Source organism: Mustelus asterias, chromosome 13, assembly GCF_964213995.1.
Source record: "Mustelus asterias chromosome 13, sMusAst1.hap1.1, whole genome shotgun sequence".
In the NCBI taxonomy this organism is placed as follows: Eukaryota; Metazoa; Chordata; class Chondrichthyes; order Carcharhiniformes; family Triakidae; genus Mustelus; species Mustelus asterias.
The window spans coordinates 25,987,188-26,004,916 of record NC_135813.1 but is presented as its reverse complement, the minus strand read 5'-3'; the positions used below and the strand labels follow the sequence as shown (position 1 = coordinate 26,004,916).

The following is a 17,729-nucleotide window of genomic DNA, read 5'->3' as shown; positions in this document are numbered from 1 at the left end:
GTACTGTAGAATGAATGTTAAATGTTTCAGCAATTACTGTAAATGTGCTACGTTCCTGTTGAGGTTTATAAGATTAAGCTTTGGGAGCATGTCTTTAATGTAAAATGAAGGGATATTTGACCTTTGGTAGTTTCATTGTTAGAGGGTAAAGGAGGTTCAGATTGTTTTACTGAAAAGAAGGTGAAAGGTGTTGACACCTAACAGTGGATAGATCATGGGTCTCCAAAGCCCCAGAAAAGTTTTGAGAATATCAACAGTTGTGCTTTAAACTTAAACTGCCCATTTACTTCAAGTTGGAATATCAAAGATAACTAATCAGCATTTCTACCTGGATACAAGATCCATGTGATTCACATTGCCATAGGAATGGAGTTTGAAAGTAGAAAGGTTTAAGATCTCCCAGAAGACTCAGACAAGTTATTCGGCCAGGAGCTTGGTGAGGAGATCAGCGAAAGGCCGCAATACTCTGTCATTCACTGCTCAGGAATCCAGGTAGAAGTTTGTGCTTGAATTTAAAAAAAAATTGGGGGGTGTGCTAAAGTAAGGCTTGTCTAATTCTACCAAGTGGAAGAAGTTTCCAGGAAAACTCGCATCTTGAAAGACAGTTTTGAAGTTAGGTTTCTAGGCTGAGAAAGGATAAGATTGGAGGTAAACCCTCAGGAGCTAAGAATCATTTGAACTTGCTCTGGGAGAACAAAATATCTACTTAAATGATACCTGGTAGTGGGTTCGGTGTTTTAAAAGTTCTATTCTGTAGTATCTAGTATTTGTTGCCTAAGAAAAATAGTATTTAGCAAATAGTACTTTTAGTCTGTTTGTTATAGTAAATGACTTAAAGTATGAAATCGTGTCATACTTTCAGCGATTAATGGGAAGTTCAAATTTCTTTATCATAGTTATCAGTTTTGACTGTGATCATAACAGCCTTGAAATAGAAATATAATCTTTTCTGTAGCATACATTTAGCAATGAAGTATAAATAGGTATTTCACCATAAAATATTTATCATGCCAATAACAGAAGCCAGAATCCATCATACAAACGTTGAGAGGGTTCCCTGAATTTTTAATGGTTGCTAGCTTCACTCAACACTTGGGAGGTTTTTAATTCTTTATAACCTTTCCTGTCTTTAAAAATACGACCAAGGTATCAGTTGGGTTTACTTCTGTTTAGGTTAGTCACCAACACGACAAGTATGAGAGGAACAGTCGACAGTTTACCTTTTCATAGAAGTTAACTGAGAGGCTATAGAAAAGAAGCTGTTCCAGATCGTGTGGCATCCTTGACAAGACAAGTGCGGCTGTTGAGGGTAGTTTGGGGGGGGTAGCAGGTTGTCAGCTGTCAACTGGTTGCTGCTTCGCCTACATTTGACCTGGACTGTGACAGAAGCAGCTGCTCAAAGGGAAATTATCTGCCTGAATTATCAATCAAAAATTGAGCCTGTGGACGTCAACCGGTGCACGAGACCGAAACAGGGAGAGGATCTCACGTCTATCTGTCAGTAAGTATTCATAACTACAAAGTGAACATAGTGAATGTTTTGACTTTAGGGCAGCACAGTGGGACAGTAGTTAGCACTGCTACCTCACAGCTCCAGGGATCCGGGCTCGAATCCGGGCTTGGGTGACTGTCTGTGTGGAGTTTGCACATTCTCCCTGTGTCTGCATGGGTTTCCTCCGGGTTCTCTGGTTTCCTCCCACAGTCCGAAGATGTGCAGGTTAGGTGGATTGGCCACGCTAAACTGATGCTTAGTGTCCCAAGATGCGTAGGTTAGATGGATTAACCATGGGAAATGTGTGGGTTTATGGGGATATGGTGGGGGAGAGGGTCTGCTTATGATATTCTGTCGGAGAATTGGTGCAGACTCAATGGGCCGAATGGCTTCTTCACTGTAGGGATGACTTTAATCAATGTGCTTCTCATAACTACTACGGTTTAGAGTGTGCAATGAAGATCTCATTGAGGTTCCAACTGCAGAAACACGACAACACAATGAGCTTGATATTTCTTGATCTATCCTTGGCATGGAGCATCACTGTGGGTGTGGAGCTGACGATTGTGCCTCCAGTATTGTAATCCAAAGTGCATTAGTCTCAATTTTGGGATGAAGTTGGAGATTATAGGAACAGGAGTAGACAATTTAACACCTCAAGCCTGCTCCACTCACCATATCAAGAGATCGTGGCTGACCCGTGACCAAACTCCATATACTTGACTTCATCCCATATCCCTTAATACCTCTTGGCTCACACAATTCTATCCAACTCAGATTTTAAATTAGTAATTGATCTAGCATCAATGTTTGTGAAAAGAATTCCAAATTTCTATCAGCTCTTTTACATGTAAAAGTGGTTCCTGATTGTCTTCAGAATTGTCTGGACGTAATTTTGATACCATGACCCTACTCCCAGACAGCAGAAAGAGAAGTCATAGAGTTATAGGCCATGATTTTACTGGCATACCCGCCCTGAAATTGGGTGGGCGAGGCTCGTAGAACAGCATTCTCCTTTGGCCTTGGGCGCAATCTTACGAGCCTTGGGCGGGCGTGTCAGTAAAATTGCAGCCATAGAGTCATAGTGGTTTACAGCACGGAAACAGGCCCTTCGGCCCAACTTGTCCATGCCACCCTTTTTTATTAACCACTAAGCCAGTCCCAACTGCCCACGATTGGCCCATAATCCCCCTATACCCATCTTACCCATGTAATTGTGTAAATGCTTCTTGATCTTGTTTAGTAAAGCTGAGAAAAAAGAACAGAGCAATAGGCTCCAACTTACTGAGAGAGAGCTGCGAGTAGCAGACTTGAAGCAAAGTGGACTCGCGGGAAGCCTGAAAATCAGAAAAGGCAGCCGAAGAGTGGTGAGTCTTATGACAGGAAGATTTTTTTATAGTTCATGAAGAAAATAAACAGTCAAAGAAACATGCAGTAATCTTTGACTGGTCTCAATGTGATGATACCACGTTCTGGCCGTTTTATTCAGTTGGCTTCCTGGGGCTAGCTATACGGAGTGGATATTTACATTTTATCCCCAAAATATCTTGGTTTGTAGTAGCTTTTTCTTCTCAGGATGGTTAGTTTGCAATAACTATGCTTAATGCTTCTGAGAAACAGCTGGACCCAAGTTTTGCAGCCTTTCAGTACATCCTTCCGACCTCTGCTCTGGCTTGGTTAAAAAAAGTTCTTAAAAAGCTTTGCTGGCTGTATATTCCAGAGAATATGATTACCATGTCTACCATTGACATGGTGCGGTAGAATAGATAATTACAGTTTTTGATGCCTCATCTCAAACTTTAGAAGAATAATACTATAAAAGTCAACAAGGCGATGGGGTCTTTCATGCTCCATAAGTGGAAGGGAGGTGGGGGTCGGGGCTGTGGTGTTCAGTTGTGGGAGCGGGGAGAGGTTGAAAGTCTGTTCCCTTTTCATTCCACTGGGGAGGGTGAAATGTAGTTTGTGTTCTCAGCTGACTGGCAGTCTTTCCATTGTCTTAACGAGATTACAGTTTATTAAAAATCCAGACAGAAAAAAAAAGCATTAGAAATTGAGGTGTTTTCTTTAAAAAAAACACATCCTCATAACAGTTACCCTGTAGGATAGCTTGCAAGCAACTTCTGAACCTGGGATTGTTCTATGCACTGAAGAGAAGGTGACTGCTACCAATAGTTTTAAGGTCATTTTATCCTTAAAATTCACTGATGGGAGACATCGGTCACATCAAGCAGTCTGCAGTGAACAGCTACAAATGAAAAAATTGGGCGCCATCTTATAACCTTGTCCCACCTGACTTTTGGCAAGGTGAGGTGGTAGGATTGGGCGAGAGGCAAAAAACGAGAAATGCACCCAGTTTCCCACCTCCCCCAATCGTACTGGCCCTGTTTTGCAGGTGAAATCGGCTTCAAAGTCGACATAAGTATTAATAACATGCTTAGCATGTCATTAACGAGCCCTGGACACTATTGTCCAGGCCCAACCACCTTATCGGTCAACGTTCTCCCCAGCGAGAATCACAGATGGTCTCCACCAGGGGTATCGGAGGCCATTGAAGCCCCCCCACCCCCCAAAGGTGGTCGGGGATGGGGCAGGGCTTGACAGTGCCCATGGGGCAGTGCCACCCTGGCACCATAACTTTGCAAGTGGAAGTACCAAGGGAGTGGGACATGAGTCGGGGGAGCCTGTGAGGATGGGGCTATGACTGGGAGAGGGAATGGGAACTCTGCACTCTGCCAGGGTGGCAATCAGGGTGGGATTATGACAATGATTTAATGGTTATCATTAGACATTTAATTCCAGATTTTTATTGAATTCAAATTTCACTATCTGCCATAGTGGGATTTGAACCCAGATCCCCAGAACATTACGCTGGGTCTCTGGATTACTAGTCCACTGACAATACCACTACACCACTGTATTACCACTACACCTCCCCTTATTCATCACTATCATTTTTTATTCCAGTGCATGGTAAACCAAAACTAAACTCTATAAAGTGAATAAGGGGCGGCATGGTGGCACAGTGGTTAGCACTGCTACCTCACAATGTCAGTGACCTGGGTTCAATTTGGTCTCGGGTGACTGCTTGTGTAGAGTTTGCACATTCTCCCTGTGTCTGCATGGGTTTCCCCCGGGTGCTCCGATTTCCTCCCACAGTCCAAAGATGTGCAGGTTAGGTTGATTGGCCATACTAAATTACTCCTTAATGTTAAGGGGATTAGTGGGGTATAGTGGGGTGACAGGGATAGGACCTGGGTGGGATTTTTGTCAATGCAGGCTCGATGGGCCGAATGGCCTCCTGCACTGTAGGGATTCTATGAAAGTAAAGGAGACAAACGTTTGTTTTTTTTGGGATCAGGTTGCTTCTGAATATTTAGTCAAACTCCAAACTGTTGAGTCTGCTAGTTCGGATTAAAACGAAATCCAATTCTAAAATTAATGTTCCGTGATTAGATAAATAGAAAATCAATTTTAAATACTTTGTTTGCAACATTGTGCCCATTTATTCCCATTTTTAATGGTTTCAGATGGAATGTCAAATATTTATGGTATTTTAATTGGAATTGTATGATTAGAGATCTGAAAAATCTACATAAAATATTAATTAGCAATTGTAGTGTTGAATTTGTATATTGTCCCCATTTGTTCTTTTTAGTGGTTTTAGATTAAATGTCAAATATTTATGGAACTTTAATTGGATTTTTAAGCTTGAGGACTTAATTTTTATTTCCAATCTCAGGAGTCCTCATTAAAATGATGAAACTGTGAAATAAATTTTTGTGTAATTTTTAAATTGGGATTTAAAAATAATAAAAGAATTCTGAAGTTGGCTTGCATCTGCTTAGGATACTAATTCAACACTTGTCCTCGGTAAATTGTTATAGCGTTGCTTCAAAGGTCTACAAAGATGCTAGAGAAGTATCTCCTAAATTTAAATTGCAGTCACCTATGAGCCTCAGATACAAACTCCTCATACTCGAAGTTGACTTCTCGCTAGTGAGCGTACCAACACCAGGTGGACTGCAACGGCCCAAGAAGGCAGTTCAACCCTACTGTCTCGAGGGTAATTGGGGGTGGTGAATAAATGCTAGACAATGCCCACCGTCATAATGAATACATTCTTAAAATAGCATTGAGGTTTCATTGCTGCAGGATATATAACATGTGATTTTCCTATGATCAGGCTTTAATGTTTGAATCATAGAATCCCTACAATGAGGAAGGAGGCCATTCAGCCCATCAAGTCTGCACTGACCACAATCCCATCCAGGCGCTATCCCCATAAACCCATACATTTACCCTAGCTAGTCGCCCTGACACTAAGGAGCAACTAAGCATAGCCAGTCCACCTAACCCACACATCTTTGGACTGTGGGAGGAAACCGAAGCACCCGGACGAAACCCACGCAGACACAGGGAGAATGTGCAAACTCCACAGACAGTGACCCAAGCCGGGAATCGAACCCATGAGGCAGCAATGCTAACCATTGTGCCACCGTGCTGCCCACATTTGTTATTTGACAAGTCTGACACTGGTTGCTTAAGCATGAAGGCTACCTATTCTCACAATTATTGGCTCATTTCAGCACTATAGCTGGGTCTAAACTCTCTCGGGCAGAAGTAACTAGCTTTATCTCCGTGAAGGACGCATTAATGTTTTGAAGAGGTTTCACTTATTCTATGAGTGACTTGAGATAGTTGGTATGTAGTTTTGTTTTGAGAATTTTCTTAAAATGACTACTTCATTGTAAGCACATGGTTCTATGGACACATTGTCTTGCTCTCTTGGAACCTCTTGGTCATCTGACCTTGAAATCACACTTACGACATGAATATCACTGTTCACAGCATGATATGGGCTACACGGTGGCACAGTGGTTAGCACTGCTGCCTCACAGTGTCAGAGACCTGGGAGACCTGGGTTCAATTCTGGCTTGGGTTACTGTCTGTATGCAGTCTGCATGTTCTCCCCGTGTCTGCGTGGGTTTCCTCTGCGTGCTCCAGTTTCGTCCCACAGTCCAAAAGACGTGCTGGTTAGGTGCATTGGCCATGCTAAATTTTCCCTCAGTGTAGTCCAACAGGCACCGGCCGGAGTGTGATGGCTAGGGGATTTTCACAGTAACTTCATTGCAGTGTTAATGTAAGCTGACTTGTGACACGAATAAATAAACTAAATGACAATTAACCCATTACTCTAAATCCCAGTCCCCCCCGTATAATTTTAAATTGTTACATTATTTTGTTAAACTATTCACATCCTCACCATTTCCCCTCAAATCATAACCTCACAGATTGAGCCTATCTGGTACTTTGGTAACTCTGCCTGATCTCGTCTTGAGTCCCCTCAGTTGGGGGTGCTGGTGTAACCCAGTTCCTCGACTTGAGTGTCATTTCTGGGAGTGTTTGCAATTGAGCTTGTGTCATCAGTTTCATCATGATTATACTAGAATGATTGCCTCCTTGTAGCTTCAAGGGGTATCAGGGCCTTTCTATTTCTTCGTAGAACCCTATGCAGTGTTCTGACAGTGGCTGTTGGGTGTGGTCTCTGACCATACCTTCTACTTGAATCTCCAATCCAGACTTTTGCCATGATTCTAAAGTGGGCAGCGTTCTTGTCCTATTATACTGGTTAGACTGTTTCTCTTTGTGTCTTTGCTCTTGGCACCTCGTTCATCCATGGTCTTGTAAAGTGATGTTGGGTCTGACTTGATGTTAGAGCAAAGAAAGTTGAGTTTATATCTTTCTCCCCATCACTACTTCAAAAAGCGAAAAGCCATTCCCCAACTTTGCCCGACTGTCATCAATGGAGGATATCGGGTGACATTCATTGAATGTCTTTAATAAGTTCATGGGCGGGATTTTCCAGCCACGCTCACCCAAAGGCCAGAAATTCCCGTTCCAGGTCAACGGACCTTTGCATGGTCCGCCCCCGCCCGCTATGATTCCCGTGGCGGGCAGGACAGGAAAATTCCACCCTGTCAGGTCAACACAGAGCCTGATTTACTGCAAGGTTTAGGGACCATCACTAAACCCGAGCACCATTTTGTAGGCACTGCAGGAGAGAGAGAGAGAGAGCTCCTTGATGCAGTATCCTGTCAATTTGCTCTTTGACTTTCTAAATCAGCAGTTGTGGTACCCTCCCAGAGATAAATAAACAGATGAGTTTGGCATCTGAGAGTAGAGTGATGTGAGATTCACTTTTAAGCTTTTCCAGTTCCCAGAACAACTTAGGAAATTCATTCCTAAATATGGTTCCACTGTCATCGTGTGCTAGCCTGTTGATACTTGGACGAAGGCCAAAGCCTGAACTTTCTCTGCCCTGCTGAACAGAGAAAGTTGCTGACTCTGTAGGATATAAATAGTTTCACTAATTTCTTTGTCTTCATATTTAAGGGTTGTATTTGATCTTGTTCTTCACTTTGGAGTCTGCCTCCTGACCCCTGTAGCTTTAGTTTTGATCACTGGAACACTTACTAAACCACTCTTGATAAAACTGTGACCCCAACTCATGTGTCCTATCTAAATTATGTCCTGTAACCTTTGGCATTCAGCTCTATGAACCAGAGCTGCTTTATTAGATTTTTAAATTTTATTCTACTCCTCCCACAGAAATCTTCTTTTTGAATGTCCTTATTTCTAATTTGCTGTGTTTTAGAATGATGAGACACTTTTCCCTCTCTTCCCTTCAATTGAGCTTTAGATCTGCAGAATTGTTAAAAAATGTCAGGTCTTGCCATAGAGGATGGAAATCGGCATTAAATAACTCACCTCCTGATTCCCCAAGCCTGTCCACCATATGTAAGACACAAGTCAGGAATGTGATGGAATACTCTCAACTTGTCTGGATGAGTGTAGTTCCAGCAACACTCAGGAAGCTTGACACCGGGACAAAACAGTCTCCTTCATTGGCACCCCATCCACTCCCTCCACCACCAAAACACAGTGACAGCAGAGCGTACCATCCACAATTTGCACTGAAAGAACTCACCATGGCTCCTTAGGCAGCATCTTCCAAACCCAATTACTGCTACCATCTAGAAGGACAAGGGCGGCAGATGCATGGGAACACCAGCACCTGGAAGTTCCTTTCCAAGCCACGCATCATCCCCACTTGAAAATATATCACCTTTCCATCATGTCGCTGGGTCAAAATCCTGGAACTCCCTTCCTAATAGCACTGTGGGTGTATCTACACTATATGGACTGCAGTAGCTCAAGAAGGCAGCTCACAATTACCTTTTGAAGGGCAACTAGGGATGGGCAGTAAATGTGAGCCTAATCAGGGATGCCCATATCCCATGAATGAATAGCTCATGATTGTGCTATCACAACTCCACCTGCCTTGCAAGCCATTCAACCTTCTCTTAAGGTCAAATTCTCTTTGCTTTGCTGAAGGTCCAACACTGAGCAATCTTACTATGATGCGGTCATGAGTTAACTTGTGCATTACAGCTCCATAGCTGCAACTGTTGGCCAACTGGTTGCTCTATCTCATAAATATATGAATCAATGGATTAATCTGACTTTTAGTTCTTATGCTTAAACCACACCTATTCAATGACCAGATTCTTCATAGGGTTAAATCATTCATCAAAGGCCTTCATAACGTCATCATAGGATGCCAAGGTCTCCTGGACTCCTTGTTACACCAGGACATCATCAGCTATGTTCCCACTTGCATATAAAAGGGTACAGACTTGGTGTTTTTGTGCTTTTTCTCGTAAACCTGAAGTTGCTCAATACCTTTCTAACTGTCTTGTCCAGAGCGCCCATTGTTGCCCTTGCTATGGATCCTCAATATGTTGGAAGGGCAGTGGCTGTTTAATGGCTGTCTGCATCGTGTGTGATTCACTGTCTCCTACCAAGGTGCCTTTTGATTATTTTTTTTCTGTCGCAAAGCTGAGCTGTTCCATGGCCTTCACTCATGGCTTTCCAATCTGTGACCTCCGTTTCTTCAACTGTGGCCTCCAGCACTGCCACCAGGTGTGAAGAGTTTCACCCATTCTATGAGTGACTTGAGATAGTCAGTATACAGTTTTTCTTAAAATTATTTAGTTACACTATTTACAAAACTTTCATAGTAAAACCTTCACACGGTTCTACGGGCAGTCTATTCCGTGTTTTGTTCTCTTGGAGCCTCTTGTTGATCTGACCTTGGCGTCATGCTTATATCATTATCAACATCATTGTCTCATTGTGTACAGTTCTGGTCACCCTATTATAAAAAGGATATTATTAAAGTAGAAAGAGTGCAGAAGAGATTTACAAGGATGCTACCAGGACTTGATGGTTTGAGTTATAAGGAGAGGCTGGATAGACTGGGACTTTTTCCTCTGGAGCATAGGAGGCTTAGGGGTGCTCTTATTGAGGTTTATAAAACAATGACAGGCATAGATCAGCTAGATAGTCAATATATTTTCCCAAAGGTAGGGGAGTCTAAAAGCAGAGGGGATAGGTTTAAGGTGAGAGGGGAGAAATACAAAAGGGTCCAGAGGAGCAATTTTTTCACACAGAGGGTGGTGAGTGTCTGGAATAATGGATACAATTTTGTCTTTTAAAAGGTGTTTAGACAGTTACATGGGAAGGATGGGTATAGAGGGATGTGGGCCAAACGCAGGCAATTGGGACTAGCATAGTGGTTAAAAAAAGGGGCGCCATGGACAAGTTGGGCCGAAGAGCCTGTTTCCATGCTGTAAACCTCTATCTCTCTATGACTTTATAACATCATTAACCCACTACTCCACAATTACCGTGTTGCTGACATCCTAGTGGTCAGCTGCAGATTTCTTTTATTCATTCATGGGATGTGGGCGTCGCTGGCTGGGACAGAATTTATTGCCCATCCTTGAGGACAATAGTCAACCACATTGCTGTGGCTCTGGAGTCACGTGTAGGCCAGACCAGGTAAGAATGACAGATTTCCTTCCCTAAAGGATATTAATGAATGGGTTTTTACAACAATCGGCAATGGGAAATACGGGAAAAATGAAAGATAAAATATATATGCATACTTAAAATGTGTACTCTGATTAGAAAATAATTTAACACACAAAGTTGAGCTTTGTTTAAGAATCGACATTTGGGATAAATTATCTTTAGCCAAAGTGTATTGTCGCTTAACACGTCAGCATTTCAGATATTGCTGCAAAATGAAGCTACTTAAATTGTTAATGCTGAGGAAACTGAAATTTTAAATTGCAATATTACTCTTATTAAGGTACATTAAACTGTACACTAACTGCTGTTCACACCAGTTTTCTGTGATGAAGAGTCCAGGTCCTATAAATAACCATGGAGCCAATATATAACTCAACCCTTTGCTATGTGCTAAATCAAATTTTTCCCAAAGCAATAATGATTCTGTCCTTCTTACAGCCTAATATGTTCATGTATTTTAGATCATTATTGAAAAACCTTGTGAAAACATGAAAAGTACTGATATAATAAATTAGTTTGACATGCTTCTGGCTTATAAATCCCAGGCCTTGGAAGTAATTGTCTAAAATAAGTATATTTTCCATCAGCTGATTTCTTGACTCGTATTTGCTTTTCTCATTCAATTTTGTAGAGTTGTAATTGATGTATTAAAAAATAATTATTATCATACCCTGCAGATGAATTGTTCAGTGACCAGCAGCCACCATGGTAACATTGTCATGGCAACCGTGACAACCAGATTTGCTTTCAAAACATAAGGGTTGATTTTAACCCAAGGTCTAAGGCAGGCAGCCCACCAGCATTCGAGAACTAAGTGGGGCCTGTCCAGTTTTAACTGTCGGGCCTTATTCCCTGTGGAAATGTTTAGGTGGCTGGTGGGCAGAGGTTGGGATTTCTTGCAGTACTGGGTTTGCCATCTGAAGCCTGAGAAAAGGGTCTCCAACATTGTGTCAGGCATGGGGCAGTTGTATGTAGAAGCAATCGCCATTGAGATAGGGGGTCAGGGGAGACTTAAGTAATGATACTATAAACTCTTTTTGTTATCATATATTGTGAACCACTTTTTTTTTCCTCCTTGTCATGTGAAAGGAAAGAAGAGGAAAGGATAAGAACAAGAATCATACAACCCCTACAATGCAGAATAATCCATTCAGCCCATTGAGTCTGCACCGACTCTCTGACAGAGTATCTTACCCAAGCCTCTCCCCCTGCCCTGTAACCCTTGATGCTGCATTTATCATGGCTAATCTATCTAACCTACACATCTTGGGACACTAAGGGCCTGATTTTACCATCGGGTGTGAAAACTTGGTAAAGCCGGGTGTGAGGCGAATAGTGCGATTCACACCCATCTCCCCATCGGTTCCCCCTTTACCAAGGCCCAAAAATGGCCGCGATCGAGACTGCACCCAAAATTTGCATGCATTTAAATTGGCTTAATGGGCTGCACGCCCAACTTTACTGGCACTTCCCCCTTTACCACTGCGTTCGCCCATCCGGAATCGATATGCTCCAAATAAGAATTTATTGCCCATCCTTGAGGAGGTGGGTCCGACGGCTCTGCTTGAGATCGATTGGGGGGTGGAAGGTGGGGTCCTCTGCCACTCTGCTGTGAACAGTGGGGGGGGAAGGGGGGTCAGCTGCCACTCTGCCTGAGATCGGTAGGGGGGAGGGGCCTGCAATCACACTTTATGTGAATCAACTTAATGGGAATCAGGATTTCCCACAGAAATCAATGTAAAAGCTGGAGTTAGGTTCCATCTCTCATGGGAAAGAACAACAACGTATACAAATTGAAATACATACTTTTTGTGTGCCCAACAGTGTATACAGTAAGAAGTCTCACAATACCAGGCTAAAGTCCAACAGTTTTATTTGGAATCACGAGCTTTCGGAGCACTGCTCCTTTATCACCTGATGGACTCACCTGATGAAGGAGCAGCGCTCCGAAAGCTCATGATTACAAATAAACCTGTTGGACTTTAACCTGCTGTTGTGAGACTTCTTACTGTGCCCACCCCAATCCAATGCCGGCATCTTCACATTAGGGCTACCTCTCTTTTCTAAGGCAGTCGCTTGGATTTGGGGATGATTTGCTTCCACGTGGGCTCAACGGGTTTGGGAGATATTTGACCTCTTCAAGAATGCTTTGAGGACATTATTAAAGTGTGGAGTTCATTTAAAGTGAATTAGCGCCCCCGACATTGGGTGCATTAGCTTGGAGTAAGACCTGGCTGCTGCATTGTAGGATGAGCCCAAGCACACTCGCAATACCGATTGCTCATTCTCCAGCCTTGAGAAGTTTTAAAACACCCAATTTCATTGCTCAGCTGATAGCTTTACTTGCATTCTTCACAGCATCAGGCACACTACTGCCACGACTCAACGTTGCCTCAAATGTTGCCTTTGAGTTCAGAAGGATGAGGGGGGAATCTCATTGAAATTCTCAGAATTCTAAAAGGCCTTTCTAGAGTGGACGTGGAGCAAAGGTTTCCATCAGTCGGTGAGATTAGGATCCGAGGCCACAGCCTCAGAATAAAGGGACGACCCTTTTGAACCAGCTGAGGAAGAATTTCTTCAGCCAGAGGGTGATGAATCATTGCAACAGAAGGCTGTGGAGGTTAGGTCATTGGGTATATTTAAGACAGAGATAGACAGGTTCTTGGTCGGTAAGGGGATCAAAGGTTATGGGAAAAAGATGGGAGAATGGGGTTGAAAAACTTATCAGCCATGATTGAATGGCGGAGCAGACTTGATGGGCCAAATTGCCTAATTTTCCCCCAAATCTTATGGTCTTATGGAATACAGGACCACACTGACACTGACCCGACAGGACTCGACAATGTGCAAAATGCGAGAAACTGTTAAAGTGGAGATCAGCACTTATAATGAGAAAACGCGACAGAAAACAAACAACACTTTATTGAGAATCCACTTCAATCAGGGCACCTTAAGACAAGAACTCACTGTGCATAGCCTTATCACTTCTCTAGTCCCAAATACAATGAAACACTTTGATATACCATCATCATTGCTATAAAGGTGAACACAGTGGCCATTTTATGGACAGGAAAATCCCACAACAGCAATGAGATTAATCACCCAGAGTCTAACTACCCAGACGCTGAATTATAAAGTGTTATGTGATTGCCAGGAAGCTGGCAAGTTTTATAGCATCAATGTCAGTCTTCTCTCTTTAGCGATGAAACATCCAGTGAGAGAAATATGAGAGCAAATGATTTATTTCTTGCTGAGAATATTCCATTGCTTACTCACTCATCACCTGCTAGAGTAGTATATGATTGCAGTCAGGAACCAAAATTCTTCATGCAATCTATGTTGCTAGGAAGGCAAGCATTTATTGCCCATCCCTAATTGTCATTAAGACGTTGGTGGGGGCTGAGCTGCTGCCTTGAACCACTGCAATCCAAGTGGTGTAGGTACATCCACAATGCTGTTAGGGAGTCCCAGGATTTTGATGCAGCGAAGTGGAGGAATCGTGACGTATTTCCAAGTCGGGATGATATGTGGCTTGGAGGGGAACTTGCAGGTGGTGGTGTTCCCATGTGTCTGCTGCTGTTTTCTTCTAGGTTTGGAATATGCCATTGAAGGAGTCTTGCTGAGTTGCTGCAGTGCTTCTTGTAGGTGGCACACTCTACAGCCATAGATGGAGGGAGTGAATCTTGAAGGTGGTGGATTGAGTGCCGATCAAGCATCTGCTTTGTCCTAGATGGTGTCAGGTTTCTTGAGTGTTGTTGGGGCTACATTCATCCAGGCAAGTCAGGAATATACCATCACACTTGCACCTTATGATGGATCTTTTCTGTTCTTCTCAACCACTCCCCATGGTGGCAAATCCCATATTCTCGTCGCTCTTTGGGCAAAGACATTCTCCTGAATTCCCTATTGGATTTGTGAATTGTCACTGATTGCCTCTAATCTTGCTTTTGCCCACCGTTGGAAATATTCTATCAAACTTTTTCTTTATGTTAAAAGCCTCTCAGTCACCTCTCAGCTGTTTATTTTCAAGAGGAAAGTGATCCATAATCAAGGGCCCCACACACCCCAGACATTCTCTCTTCCACCTTTTTCCGTTGGGAAAAAGATACAAAAGTCTGAGGTCATATACCAACCGGCTCAAGAACAGCTTCTTCCCTGCTGCCATCAGACTTTTGAATGGACCTACTTCGCATTAAGTTGACCTTTCTTTACACCCTAGCTATGACTGTAACACAATATTTTGCACTCTCTCCTTTCCTTCTCTATGAACAGTATGCTTTGTCTGTATAGCACACGAGAAACAATACTTTTTACTGTATACTAATACATGTGACAATAATAAATCAAATCAAATCCAGCCTTTCAAACTTTCCCTGTTTGGTATAACTTTGCATTTTTACTCTCAACCTCTTTAAAAATCTCTTTTGCAATTCCCTCCAGTGTTTCTATTCTTTTTAAGGACTGGAATTGCACACAGTCCTCCAAGGATGCTCTAACCAAGTCAAACAAGTTTGGCATATTGACCCGAGTAGGGCTTTTATTGTTATGGTTTATGAACCTATCTTGCTACTGTGGGGCACCAGACCAGAAACTGCAAGGTATGTAATGAAACCAGACTAGACTTCAGCAATTTTTCTTTCTTAGCATTACTGTGGAGATAAGATGTTTCACTCCAGGTGCAATTCTACTGACAACTAGGAAGCTTTTATCAAAATAAACTTTATTTACCAACACAGTTTAACTATAACAAATGAATTAACTTAACTTTTAACAATTGAACAATGCTTAAACGTGACAAGATACAATTTTTAACTGCTAACCTATCAATATTAGTTCCAATCATGCAATATTTATCTCATAGACTTAAACCCCTCTTTAAAATTAGTTAGCAAAACACAGGCATGTTGTTTGTGACTTAAGTTAACAGTCCAGAAGCTTTCAGAAAGTCTCTGGAGAGAAAGAGACAGACAGACACTTCTTTCTTCCAGCAACTCCAGGCAGCAACTGCTCTTGGTTTAAAATGAAAATGAAACTTTTTTGATTATTGTAACAAAATACTGCCTCTTAAAGCAGCCCCACCTTAAACATAACATATATCAAAATAGAACAGTATCATCAGACTACTTTTAGTGGTTTGTGTATTTGAACTCTCAGTACTACTCTGCCCAATTGCATTCTGATTTTCCAAGTAATATGTGACTTCTTTACTTATTTTACCAATTGTAATCCTCACACCAATCTCTGTTGAAATTAATTTGTCATGTTTACATATTGTAAGTAAGGCTGGGATTGTACACTCCCCCTCCCCGTGGCATTTTTGCCCATGGCGGAGGGATTGGCTGCCAGCGAGATCTTTCAGCCACCAAAGCCTATGACATTTTGCATGGCTCACTTGCCCCGCTGCCAGGGAACCCGCCACGAGGCGGGGGGGGGGGGGGGGGGGGGGGTGGGGTTGCCTTCGACAGGTCGCCTTCGGCAGGTCTGAAAGATTCTGCCTGTGGGGAGGAACAGAAATTCCCACCCTAAATATTCTAATTATTCTAATTATGAAGTATATTCCATCCCTAGTTGCCCTTGAGAATGGTAGTGGTGAGTTGCCTTCTTGAACTGGTGCAGTCCATGTGGTGTAGGTACATCCACTGTGCTGCTACTATGTACAAAATGGGTGGCACAGTACCCTGGTCAGTATCAGCTAGACCAAAAGAACTATTTTATAGTTTCAGGTCAATGAAGCCATGTATTGGAATACTTCATAACTGATATGAGAAATTCACGTGGAACTTCAGAATATTTTGCTTTATTTGAACCAATGTGGTCGATTTAACTCTTAGCTACCCAGGTGGATGTGGTGCATGGAAAGGGTTAAAATCATGTGGTTGGATTAACGGGTTTCCGCTCAACACCATCAGGCTAGTCATCATCACCAATTCTCCATGCAGACCTAGATCCTGCTACAATATTCATACAATGCAGTGTATTATTTTACAGAGTTAGTGCCCTATTATAATGTAAGTTATTTAGATGCCTCAATGATGAGATTTTGAGACTTGCATGTTTAAACATGAACCTTTTATTAATGGTCTTTAACTATTTACAGATCCCAGGCTGCTGTCTTTCATGATATTGCTGGCAGGCAGGCACTCTGCTTCGACAATCTTCTTTGAGTCTAGTATCATGTGAACCTCTATATCAGACCGTGGGCAGCGCTATTCTTCAGTCCCGTGTTACCCCTTGCTCTGCCACGCACCTTTACATTACAATTCCATTTACACAATATCACAATGACCGCAATAGATTCCTGCCATGATCTTACCCGCTGAGAGTGGCGGGGTAGTGATTGTGCTATCTGTCCCTTTAAGCCAGCACAGCAAAAGAGGGTCACCTGACTTGAGGGATCAATGGGAACTGAGAGTGAGTGATCACCCAAGAGGGTGGAGTCCTCTCTCATTCAGAATCATCGGGCAGCCATGGAGGAAGAATGTAAGAACCATGGCTCAGCCCCACGGCAGCCATGGGCTGCAATCCCTCTGTACCTGATTTCTCTCTATCAATAAATACCTATTGTTCCTAACAAAACTTGTAGTGTCTTGAATTCGCCTGAGGGGTGCCATGCTATTACAGGCAGTGATGCATAGAACAGATTTAAAATTTTTAAAAATTAATTCATGGGATGTGGCTGGCTTGGCCAGAATTTATTTCCATCCCTAGTTGCCCTTGAGAATGATGGTGGCGAGTTGCCTTCTTGAACCATTGCAGTCCATGTGATGTAGGTACACCCACTGTGCTGCTACTATGCACAAAATGGGCGGCACAGTGGTTAGCACTGCTGCCTCACAGTGCCAGGGACCCGGATTTGATTCCCGGCCCGGGTCACTGTATGTGTGGAGTCTGCACGTTCTCCCCGTGTCTGCGTGGGTTTCCTCCGGGTACTCCGGTTTCCTCCCACAGTCCAAAAGACTTGTTGGTTAGGTGCATTGGCCATGCTAAATTCTCCTTCAGTGTACCCGAACAGACATCGGAGTGTGGCGACGAGGGGATTTTCACAGTAACTTCATTGCAGTGTTAATGTAAGCCTACTAGTGACACTAATAAATAAACTTAAAACTTTAAAACTGTTGAGGAGGGAGTTCCAGGATTTTGACCCATCCACAGTGAAGAAACGGCGGTGATACATTTCCAAGTCAGGATGGTGAGTGGCTTGGAAGGGAACTTCCAGATGATGGAGTTTCCATTTAATTTAAATGTATTAATTTTTATTGCTGTTGGTGGCATATTACAATGTGCAAAATGGTTGCGGTGT

General features: G+C 42.7%; 2 protein-coding genes across 4 annotated transcripts in view; one reads left to right on the top strand and one right to left on the bottom strand.

The window, feature by feature from the left end:
- Positions 1–1,398, bottom strand: part of LOC144502528 (uncharacterized) — a 112,409-nt gene extending 111,011 nt beyond the window's left edge. The window contains exon 1 of one of the 3 annotated variants that reach the window (XM_078226592.1): positions 1,221–1,398. The gene's annotated coding sequence lies outside the window, so the exon portion shown is untranslated. The remainder of the gene's footprint in view (positions 1–1,220) is intronic. The other 2 variants (XM_078226588.1, XM_078226589.1) reach the window with 2 other exon arrangements.
- A 5-nt stretch (positions 1,399–1,403) lies between these two features.
- LOC144502527 (putative G-protein coupled receptor 34) overlaps positions 1,404–17,729 on the top strand; it is a 106,626-nt gene continuing 90,300 nt past the window's right edge. Inside the window, exons 1-2 of the mRNA XM_078226585.1 lie at positions 1,404–1,501; positions 2,736–2,859. The gene's annotated coding sequence lies outside the window, so the exon portion shown is untranslated. The remainder of the gene's footprint in view (positions 1,502–2,735; positions 2,860–17,729) is intronic.